Source organism: Lagopus leucura, unplaced genomic scaffold (genome assembly GCF_019238085.1).
Source record: "Lagopus leucura isolate 7727_CA_CO unplaced genomic scaffold, USGS_WTPT01 Super-Scaffold_100039, whole genome shotgun sequence".
Taxonomy (NCBI): Eukaryota; Metazoa; Chordata; class Aves; order Galliformes; family Phasianidae; genus Lagopus; species Lagopus leucura.
Window position 1 is genome coordinate 4,924,198 of NW_024962288.1, and position 10,534 is coordinate 4,934,731.

At 45.7% G+C, this 10,534-nt stretch overlaps 1 long non-coding RNA gene across 1 annotated transcript; it reads right to left on the bottom strand.

Annotated features, from left to right (window-relative positions):
* Positions 1-7,833: 7,833 nt before the first annotated feature.
* LOC122186729 lies at positions 7,834-9,616 on the bottom strand. Its single transcript, XR_006181177.1, has 2 exons — positions 9,483-9,616; positions 7,834-8,311 (listed from the first exon to the last, which is right to left on the bottom strand). It is a non-coding gene; the product is annotated as an uncharacterized LOC122186729 (long non-coding RNA).
* Between the last annotated feature and the right edge of the window lie 918 nt (positions 9,617-10,534).

The following is a 10,534-nucleotide window of genomic DNA, read 5'->3' on the forward strand; positions in this document are numbered from 1 at the left end:
AGACCAGAAAATCCAAGTTGATCTGGGTGGCTAAAACAAATGCTAGAATTAACATCTCCATGAGTACCAGCTCCAATACCTCAGTAATTAGCTGGTGAAGCTGTGAAAGTGTTGGGAGACCCCAAAAGGAAAACAAACAACTTCTCACGTTAGTCTGTAGGATCTTCTCAATAAAACCTTTTCCAAGTTGTCTGTAAATGAGTCAGCAGTATCTGTGACACTGCACCAGCTGAGCATGATGAGAGCTTTAACAAATACCTTTTAGACAGAGAAATAAGGCTGACTTCATGATAAATTAGGCGAAAGAGAACGCTATGGTGGCTGCGATCAAAGTAAGGAGCCAAGAAGTACTTGCATGTGCCATGCCCAAAGCTGACCCTGTAGAAGCTATATTTTATGTTGCAAAAATTACATCATGTTAGCCCCATGGAACATGCTTCTCGGAGTACTGTGAGAGTGACTATTTGTGAGAGACCTCAGCCTTACAATCGCATTATGTGTGAGTGCAGGCATTAAATAACATCTAAAGACAATGCAAAACAATACTAAATCGTGAGATTTTTCATCAAAGCCTTTCAAGCTGAATTAGACCACTCTATGTCCAGAATTGACTCTGTGAACATTAAACAGACAAATTCCGGATTTGTTCACATCCCAAGCCCTATTTAACTCAGACACTTAGGATTTGTAGAATCAGGTGTAAAATTTTTTAAAAACTCTGCTAACAAACACATAAGAATTTCTGCTTTTTTCTACCACTTAACTTCGAACATCCACCCTCCTGGACAACTTCCCCCACACAAAGATCTCCAGATGAGAGTAAAGGATACACAATTGCTATGGTTACAGCACTGCAAAATCAAATTGCCACTATAGTAGCTGGAGCAGATCTATCACAATTTCCAAAACTAAAATTGCACGTTCAACAGCTACTTCTTTGCAAACAGAGACAATCTTTGACTTGTTCGCATTTTGTTTAGTAGTTTACAAGATATAACTGACCCTTGCATGAGATGCAAATTGCCCTTTCCACTGCCCCTGTTTTCTTTTCTAACAATATGGATGAGACGGTCCCACGTCTTACACGATGGGCATCCCACCAGCTGTACTGAACTTTGGGCCACTGATGGTTTCCCAATGCTCGCATCAATCCAGATCCTCCTACAAGGCCTCTTGTCCCTCCAGGGATCAGCACCATCTCTCAGATCTGTGCCATCGTCAGACGTGCTGTGGATGCATGCCTGTGTCCAGTTAGTTGATAGAAATGTTGGACAGGACTGGCTCTAGAGTTGAGCCCCAGAGAACACCTCTGGTAACTGTACACAGCCAGATGTAGCCCCATTTACCTCTCGAGCTCTTGCATCGAGTCAGTTCATCACCCAGCACAGTATGAACTCGTCTGTTTCACAGTAGGACAATCCATCCAGAAGGGTGCCATAAAGAACTGTATCAAAGGCCTTACCAAAATCTAGAATAGTGACATCTGCTGCCTTCCCTTCATCCACCACTGACCAATGCCCACTCAGCCGTGGCAGTGGCCATATCCCCAGTAAATGTCCCCAGTTTTATCGTTCTGAATGACACCTTGTGGCATGGAATGTCCCTTTGGCCAGTTCATGTCAGCTGTCCTGGTTCTGCCCCCTCCCAGCTCCTTGCACCGCCCCAGCCCCCTCACTGGCAGGACAGTACAAGGAACGGAAACTTTCTTGGCTCTGTACAGCATCATTCAGCAAAAACTAAAACAACACTGTGTTATCAACACTGTTTTTTCCTAAATCCAGATCATACAATAACTACAAGGGAAATTAAGCCTAGCCCAGCTAAAACCAGGACAAAATGTTGGTATAGAAGCTCCTGAAACTGCAGCCACTCTGGATCAGCACAGATTCTCCCATTTGCCTCGTCATTCTCTAACAGCACTGTGCCATCCCTTAATGTAACCTCAGTGTTCTTAATGGTATTCCCTTCCCCAGTCAATCCTAGTTTAAAGCCCTCCCCATCTGTCTTGCCAGGTTACGGGTCAAGCAGCATTTCCCCCATTGAGACAGGAGGGTCCCTGCAGACCTTTCAGCCCAAAGCCTTTTCCATGGTTATACAATTCAGAGTTCTTGAGTTGTCTTGAAGCCAGGCACCGATGACCTGAGCTCGCCTGTTTCTTTCCCTGTCTCTCCTTATTAGTGGGGGAAAACACTGTCTGTGCTCCAGAGTCCTTTAGCTGTCTCCCCAGGGCCTTGAAATCTCTTTTGATAGACCTCAGGCTTCCTGCAGCTACATCATTGGTACCCACTTGAAAGAGGAATGGATAACAGTCTGAAGGCTGTCTTATGCTCAAAAGCTTCCTGGTAATATCCTTGACCCGAGCCTTGATGAGGTCTGGCCTGCAGATGGGAGCCCTCATTCCCCAGAGGAGGGAGGGAGTCACCTATGAGAACAACGCGCCTTCACTTCTTCGCAGCATTGGTTTTGATGCTGCACTTATTGCTACAAGGTCACACCTTGGAGGGAGAACCTGCATGAATGCCTCTTCCTCTTTTCACAACCCCCATCTGCCAGAGCCTCATACCTGCCCGGCAGTGGAAGCTGAGCGGGCAGACAAGCGCTCCTCTCACTGCTCTGCAGAAACTGGCTTCCAGCCCTCAGGCTCCCCAGGCTGCTGCCATTACCTTGGTGCAGCCCAGATGCCGGACCTGCTGCAGCAGTGGCAGAGCGTGGCTCCCCTGATCCATCCATCACCTTTTCAGGCTCCCAGATGCTTCTCAGTCTCCCCGCTGCTTCCTGGAGCTCGGACACCAGGCAGAGCAGCTCATCTCCCTGGGTACACTGTGCATGCTCTCACCCTCCATTTTGGGGCAGCACCACAGTCTGGGTGTCCACACGGGGACATCACGAGCCTCTGTGAGTCCTTACAACCGGAAGGAGCTCAGAGAGATGTGAAAATGTATCCCCTTGCCTTCTTTCCCCTCAGTAACAGACTTCCACAAAAGGAGCAGCTCAGCAGCATCGGTGCCCGGTACCATTTTAGACACACAGGGGTACCACTCCAGGCTGGCAGATGTGACACGTGGCCTAGAGGAGACCGTCCCCATCTGGAACAGCAGCACAAGGCCAGATGGACACACTGAGCTTCTTAAAGAGCAATTAATCAAAGTGCCCTTCCTAAATTTGTGCTGCCTGCAGATTACTTTCTGAGGTAATACAAAGATTTTATTCACGGGCTTCTCAGATGATATACAGATGGCCAACATATGGCCAAGTCCTACTTCTCCCAAAAGAAAAATGAGGTTTTAGTCATTTCTGCAAGATTTCTGAATAAAATGAAAAAGAAAAAAAAAAAAAAAAAAAAAAAGTGATTGCTGCATGACTTGTGCATGTGTATTTCTGCCCAGGAAATCTTGAGATGATGAAATCCTGACCTTAGACATGGGAGCCCTAAAATGGCTGTATATAAATAAATGCCACATGTGAACTGTGTTAATACAGATAAAGTCAGGAAAAGACAAAAATATCATACAACAGTTTGGGTTGGAAAGGTCCTTAAGCAGCTCTCAGTTCCAACCCCTTCTGTGGGCAGGGACATCTCCCACCAGGTGTGCTTGTCCCCACAGGACACTTCTGGCCCCTTCAAATCAGTGGAAATCTTCTATTGGCTTTAATTGACTTCTACAGCTTTAATCATCTTCAGCAAGCTTTAATAAATACTTAGAATCGCTCTCTTTAGCATCTGGTGGGTCTAGCCAATAACTGTTCTTTTATCCTTCCTATTTTTGTAGGCTCCTCAACCAAATATTATTCATGACCTCACATGGGTTTGCCATCAATCTGCACAGCTGTCTCAAGCAGGACAACAGCAGCAACACAACACTTCCAGCAGTAATGGGCAGAAGTCAGCCCTGAGAACACACAGCATCCCTCTTCTTTGTGTTCCATAGCAAGCTTGGCAGTTGAAAATAATACAAATTCTTTAAAGTCTAATGCTATTTCATGAATGCTTCCCATATGGGAAGCACTAAATGAGCACAGCAGATGCTTTGCTTTCCCTTAATCCCTTCAACTTGTTCATCTCCCTTCTTCACTAACGCTTCTTTCTAAGTACATTTGGCCAAAGCTGTCACTGTTCACCTTCACAACGGTATCATGGTGGGGGTTAGACACTATTTCAGCCAAAGGCTTCACTGCCAGGACAGGTCAAGAAGAATTTGAATTCTGCTATTTAAAAAAACAAACACATATAGGGAACAATTTTGGAAAGGAGGAAGAACCGGACCAGCAGGTGGCTGTTCTGACTGGGAATCAAGCTAACGTGAAGCACATACCTACAGTGAGCACCAACTTGAAACAAAGCTCTAGGCGTCAGCCTCACTGCTGCTTTAGGTGTTTCAAAAGGTGCTCCCAGTGTGTGCAGTGGGACAACTGCCCAAGGGAAGAGACAACATGGATATGAACCTAAAGCCTGCCTGATATTCTGTTACAGAAATTATTTTCCAATTACGAAATCATAACAGAAGCACTGCAGAAAAGCAGCAGGTTTGCTGAGAAGTGTCTCTCCCCTCTACAGAACAGAGCAAAGTTTAAAAACTTAGGTACAGATTTTCTAAATACCCTCACAAGTTTAACCACCTGTAAGACAAGGACAGGGAGCCAATGGAGCAGCAGTCCCCACCCTGCTCAAAGGAACGCTGCAAAGCTGACAATACATTTTGGTTTCACTCTGGAAGCATTCTTTACTCCTGGAAATATTTGTCCTTCTTTATTTTGACTTTTTGTTGAAGAATTAGTGATTTCAAAAAAGGGAAAAGCAGGTCATCGTAGTTGGCACTTCTTACAGCTGTGCCAAGTCGTCCGGGGCAAACTACGTGATGGAAGAAGCTACCAGGGCTTTACAGCATACATGTACGACATCCGACTGATCTGAACAAAAAAGCACCAAAGACAAAAAAGAAACCACATCTGGCCCATGAGAATCTTCAGATCATTTTCAAGAACCACTGTCATGAGAATGGGCACAGCCACGAGTCATGCAGCCATCAGTGGGACTTCCACGTGCCCCTTCCTTCTTAGTCAGAGACCATCCTTATTTCCTAAGGCTGTTCCCCTCCATCCATCTCCATTTCACAGGACATGAAGCCACATCAAAAACAAAGAACAGGATCTACCCAAGCTGTACTGCAAATCAGCTGCTGTAATAAATCATGGAAACCAACGTCATCTGATTGAGATAAATAAAATCTGGTAATAAAAAAATATCTGGTTGAGATAAAGTAAAAAGATACGGACGGTTCTCTCTCATTACTTCTAACTCAGTGTTGGAGGAATAAATACTACACCGCTCGCCCTTCTTGGAAGGATAGCATAGATAATGAAAGGAAATGATTAACTGAAAATAAATCTGAATTATTGCTCTTCCTGGCCAAATCAGAGACCTGTCTAAAAGCTAGGAGTACAATCCTTCACCATCAGCCCCATTTTACCAGCAGGTTCGGTCACTGCAGGAGCAGCTGCCACAAGTGCTGCACAAGGCCCATGCAGTGGGCTGGTGGGAGGAGCTGGAGGCGTTAAGAAACAAAGGAACATTGGATATAGGGTAGAACAGAGAACTTCTCCCAGAGTGGTAATTAGGTTTATATTAGTGCTACTTTCTTCCTGCTTGTTTGGGTTCTTTTTTAATTCCTGAACCACTTCAGCAGCACGCAGGAAGAACTAAACCTGAGGAACAGCAATTAACTAGGGGCCATGGGCATTTCCCCACTTCTCAGCCCATGGCTTCCAGCATTCAGGGTAGGTGGGGAAGCTGTAAATCTGAGTGAATTCTTATTTTATAAAAGACAGCACACACCATACCCCATATTTAAATTTATTTTTAGATCTTCCTCATGATCTCCGCATTCCTCTGACATACTGTACACACTTTCCCAAACCAGACCTCCTGTATGCACAGCTAGGAACCTCACTTCTTTTCTTTTTGCCTTTTAAGATGAGCCTGCCAACAAGGCTGAGCTCTCCAAGGCACACAGCACTCAGCCAGCTGGGCGAGCACTGAGCCCAGTGAATGCCACAGTCGAGCTCCTCATTCCCCCTGTCAGAGAGCACTTACAGGCGTATGGCTGAGTGCATCACCCTGCTCACCCATCTACCAGGCCTGGTTCACCAGCTGAACACAAAGCTCGCCTTTGTTCCTCACCTCCCCCCTGCACATGTGAAGGTCATTTCCAACTGCAACGCAGCGCAGTGATTCGTGTCCCACTTCTCTTGGGATCCAGACCCAGGCAGCCCGTGGCTCACATTTCACCCTACTTCTGTGACATCTGCTGTGCAGTCACAAAAATGAGATTGGGTGTAGTCCATCATAGTCAAATGACCCAGGAGGCCAGACGTGGAATTCCATGCATGGGGCTTCAGTACTGGGGAATGGAATGTGAGCCTCATTACCTGCAGCTGCTGCGCTCTTATCAGTGCTTATGTTTGTTAGTCGTTGCATCCAACTCAAACCATGGTAAGGGAATTGTGATGGGACTGACATCTGTATTAAGAGAATCACAGAATGGCCAGGGTTGGAAGGGACCTCAAGGACCATGAATTTCAACCCCCTGCCACACGCAGGGCCACCAACCTCCCCATTTCATACCAGCCCAGGCTGCCCAGGGCCCCATCCAACCTGGCCTTGAACACCTCCAGGGATGGACGGGGCATCCACAGCCTCTCTGGGCAGCTGTTCCAGCACCTCACCACTCTCTCTGTAAAGAACTTCCCCCTGACATCCAACCTCAACCTTCCCTCCCTCAACTTGAAACCACTTCTCCTTGTCCTGCTGTTATCAACCCTTTCAAAGAGTTGATTCCCCTCCTGTTTGTAGGCTCCCTTTAGGTACTGAAGGCTACAATGAGGTCACCCCGCAGCCTTCTTTTCTCCATGCTGAACAAGCCCAGCTCCCTCAGCCTGTCTTTGTAGGGAGCTGCTCCAGTCCCCTGCTCATCTCTGTGGCTCCTCTGGACCCTCTCCAACAGCTCTCTGACTTTCTCGTACTGGGGCTCCAGACCTGCACACAGCACTGCAGATGGGGCCTCACAAGAGCAGAGCAGAGGGGGACAACCAAAACGCTCAGCTTCAGACCAGACTGAATATCAAGTTCATTGTACGTAGATTAAAATAAATAAGAAAGAACAAGAAAGGTGCTTTTAAAAATTGCAGGTGATTTAGGACAACTCAGCAGTAGCAGACGTGCTCTTGACAACAGGAAGCAACCCAGCAATAAGGCTGTGCCATTTCCTTCACTATGGATCAGGCACCTTCTGAGAAAGCAGCAGGGGTTCGGGACACGAGACAGTGTTTTTCCTTAAGAAATAACAACAACAAATAAAAGGAAAGCAGCTACTACACCACAGGTCATGTTTCAAAGCCTTCCATCTATTCTGGAATGCTGCTAAAGCTGAAGTGAAATTTGCATATTTTACTGTGAACAATATGCAAAACTGCCCCTGAAGAAGAATTCAAATCAGAGCACTGTCTACGTTTGGCCAATGATGATGCTTGCATCACAGCAAGGGAGAACAAGACTGCCTTTAGGAAGGGAAGCTGCTGAACTCTATCTGAAAGCCACACAGCACACAGTGACAGCTGGGCAGAAATATGAAATACCCCCTTGCAATAATGCTGCTGATTCACACATCATACCGTCAACGGGAACTGGGCATTGCATTTCTTCTCCAGGCAGCAGTAAACCACAGCAGCGCTACAGGAGGTAGGAGGGAGGAAGAGAAATCCCACAGTGGTTTTATTAGGGTCTGTGTTTGATCTAGTCTTCTTCAACCAATAAAATAGAAGATCTAGCAGAAAACATTCCAGATATGATTTTTATATTTTATCCATTCAAACCGTGTTTGAGTCAAATTCCCACATTGTCAACTTGCTCAGACTACTGTATTTTCAATAGTAAAGCAAAACTGCTTGGGATCTGTCAATGAAAGCGCTGCAGTAGGAAGCCACTGGTCTGTTCTCTTCCCTCTTGGCAGCAATGCTCCAGTGCACTGGAACACAGCTCTGCAAAGCAGATATTGCAGATCTGGGCAAGCTGCCAGTGCATGGACACCTCCCCGACCCATCCATGGAATCACAGTTTCACAGGCTCAGTCTCTGAAGTTTCAACAGAAGCTGAATGTCAGGAGTCTGCACTGGGCTTTCCAGGTTTAGAGCTTTGCACACAAACTCTCCCTTGAGACATTTTCTGAAAGTCAGCAGCTGCAGCCCCTGAACCCAATAATGTGTATCAGACTTCCTCAGGACTCCAAAACCAGGAAATGCGAGATTTCAAGTCTTTCTGTGGAAAACAAAACACACACACATACACACACATGCAAATAAATTTCTCTATGTGCTAAACAATTTCTGTAGGCAATCCATAGCTAGCAAACAGCAATGAGAAATGAGTCCTGACATCCAACATGTGAAATGACAACAAAGCAACATCAGCACAGAACTGGCTGCTAGTCCCCACCCAAAACACTCTCTGACAGATCTTCCTAAAAATGTATATATCCAATATATGTGTATTTATATACACATACACACTTGGACAAGAAGGCACACCATCATAAAACCCTGTGCATTGGACACCTGGAGTAGAATATGCTTCATATGAACTCCGTGTGCCAGCTAGCTCTGTTGTCTTCTGAGAGACTGCAATTCTTAGAGAATTGAGTCAGAAATGTATGGATCAAGAGGACAGAACAACACAGGAGACATCGTGGTGGGCACTTGAAAAAGACCAGCCAACAATAATATCCAGTAGCTGGCAGCTTCTTTTGATAGCTGGAAGAACTCTCTCGATAGCAAACTCCGGCTCCCAGGGAGACTTCATGCCAACTACCTCAGTAAGGCAGCCTGGAAAGGCAGCTCTCCTAAACCCAAGAGGTTTAGAGAGCAGCAAGCATAGTGTATCAGCACCAGTGGTCGGTGATCCAACTAGAGTGAATGTTCTGCTGGATCTGTTACTTAAGGAAATAAACTGGTGAGAGGGGTAAGGAGAGTGATGCCTGCAGAGACTGCAGCAGCTTTATCCAGAGCTGTACCAGCAAAAGCAGATCCACAGGTAAAAGGAAAAGTGCCTTTTCCCCTTTTTAGCACTCTAAGGGCATCTGCACCCAGCTTTAGCTCCCCAGTATAAAGACAGCATCAGCGCACCTGAGAGCAACTGAGATGCTCAGGGGACTGAAGATTAGGATGCACAAGGAAACTAAGACCTGGGTTTGCACATGGAGAAGGCAGAGGGAGAGTCACTGCTGCCTTTGGCTACTACAGGAACACATAGCAAAGATGGAGTGAGACCATTCCCAGGTGCAGAGGAATAAAACAAGGAGCAGTGAGCATAAATCGCAACACAGGAAATTCTAGTTAGATGTACAGAAAAAAAGTTCAAGAGTAGTTGAATACTGGTTGACAAGACTAAGGAGGTTGGGTAATCTCAAACCCCAGAGAAGACTGAAACTCACCCATGCAAGCTGGTCAGCAACCTGACCTCACTAGCTCTACTCTGAGGTGAGGGATGGTCCACCAGACAGGTAGGAAGGGCTAAACTATTTGATGAGTCCATGGACATATGGAGAGGCAGTCACATCCAAAACATAATTACAACCCTAGACTTCAGAACCGCAGGCTTTCAGCCAAGAGACGGGCTTAGGGAAGACACTGCCCAGCTTTGAAGAGACTAACAAGGAATCTGAAAGGCAACAAAAAGGACAATATCCAGCTCTTGTTTCCCTACTGCAATTATTTTACTGACTTGATATGTCGTCTTTATTCTGACACACAGAGCTGAGTGTGATGTAGGGTGACCCCATCCACACTGAGACGCAGGTGCACACACTGGGGTGGAACTCTGTATAAATGCATATTTAAAAGTTAACTCGTAGTGAATATGGATTCATTCGTTGTGGCTACCTTCATGAGACCCACACTCAAAACTGATGCTCTTCAGAGGCTGACAACAGATTATTTGCAGAACAGCAAGCAATAAAACAAGCTGCACACCAAGCAACATTTGGTTACTCATTTCTTTTTTTTGCCTTATCCAGAGCTCATACTCCACACCACCTGTTTTAATTGCTTACTGACACCTGTTGCTCAAACATGAATCTCAGAGCATTTCAGCTGCTGGTTTTTGGTGGCATTTCTTTTAATACATTCTACCAAATTTTTCATTTTCTTACCTTCAGCCTGCTGTATAATACTGACTGAAGAAGGTAGTGGAAATGGAGGTATTTCATAACACGTGGAGATGAATTTGGATAGGCAGAGGTGTTAGGGTTTGTTTCCTTTGTTTGTTTGGGTTTTTTTGTCCCTCATTCCCTCCTCCCCTCACCCCATCTTGTAACACTCACAGCCCTTCAATTGTAACTAAATAACTTCAGGAACAGCATTTCTCATTTAAGTACACCACTTAGCTGCCACAGCCAAGAAACCGCAAGTGGATACACAAAAAGGTTTGACTCAGTGAATACACAGGACCAAACAGATCCATGGCAAAGCCTAAAGCATCTTAATA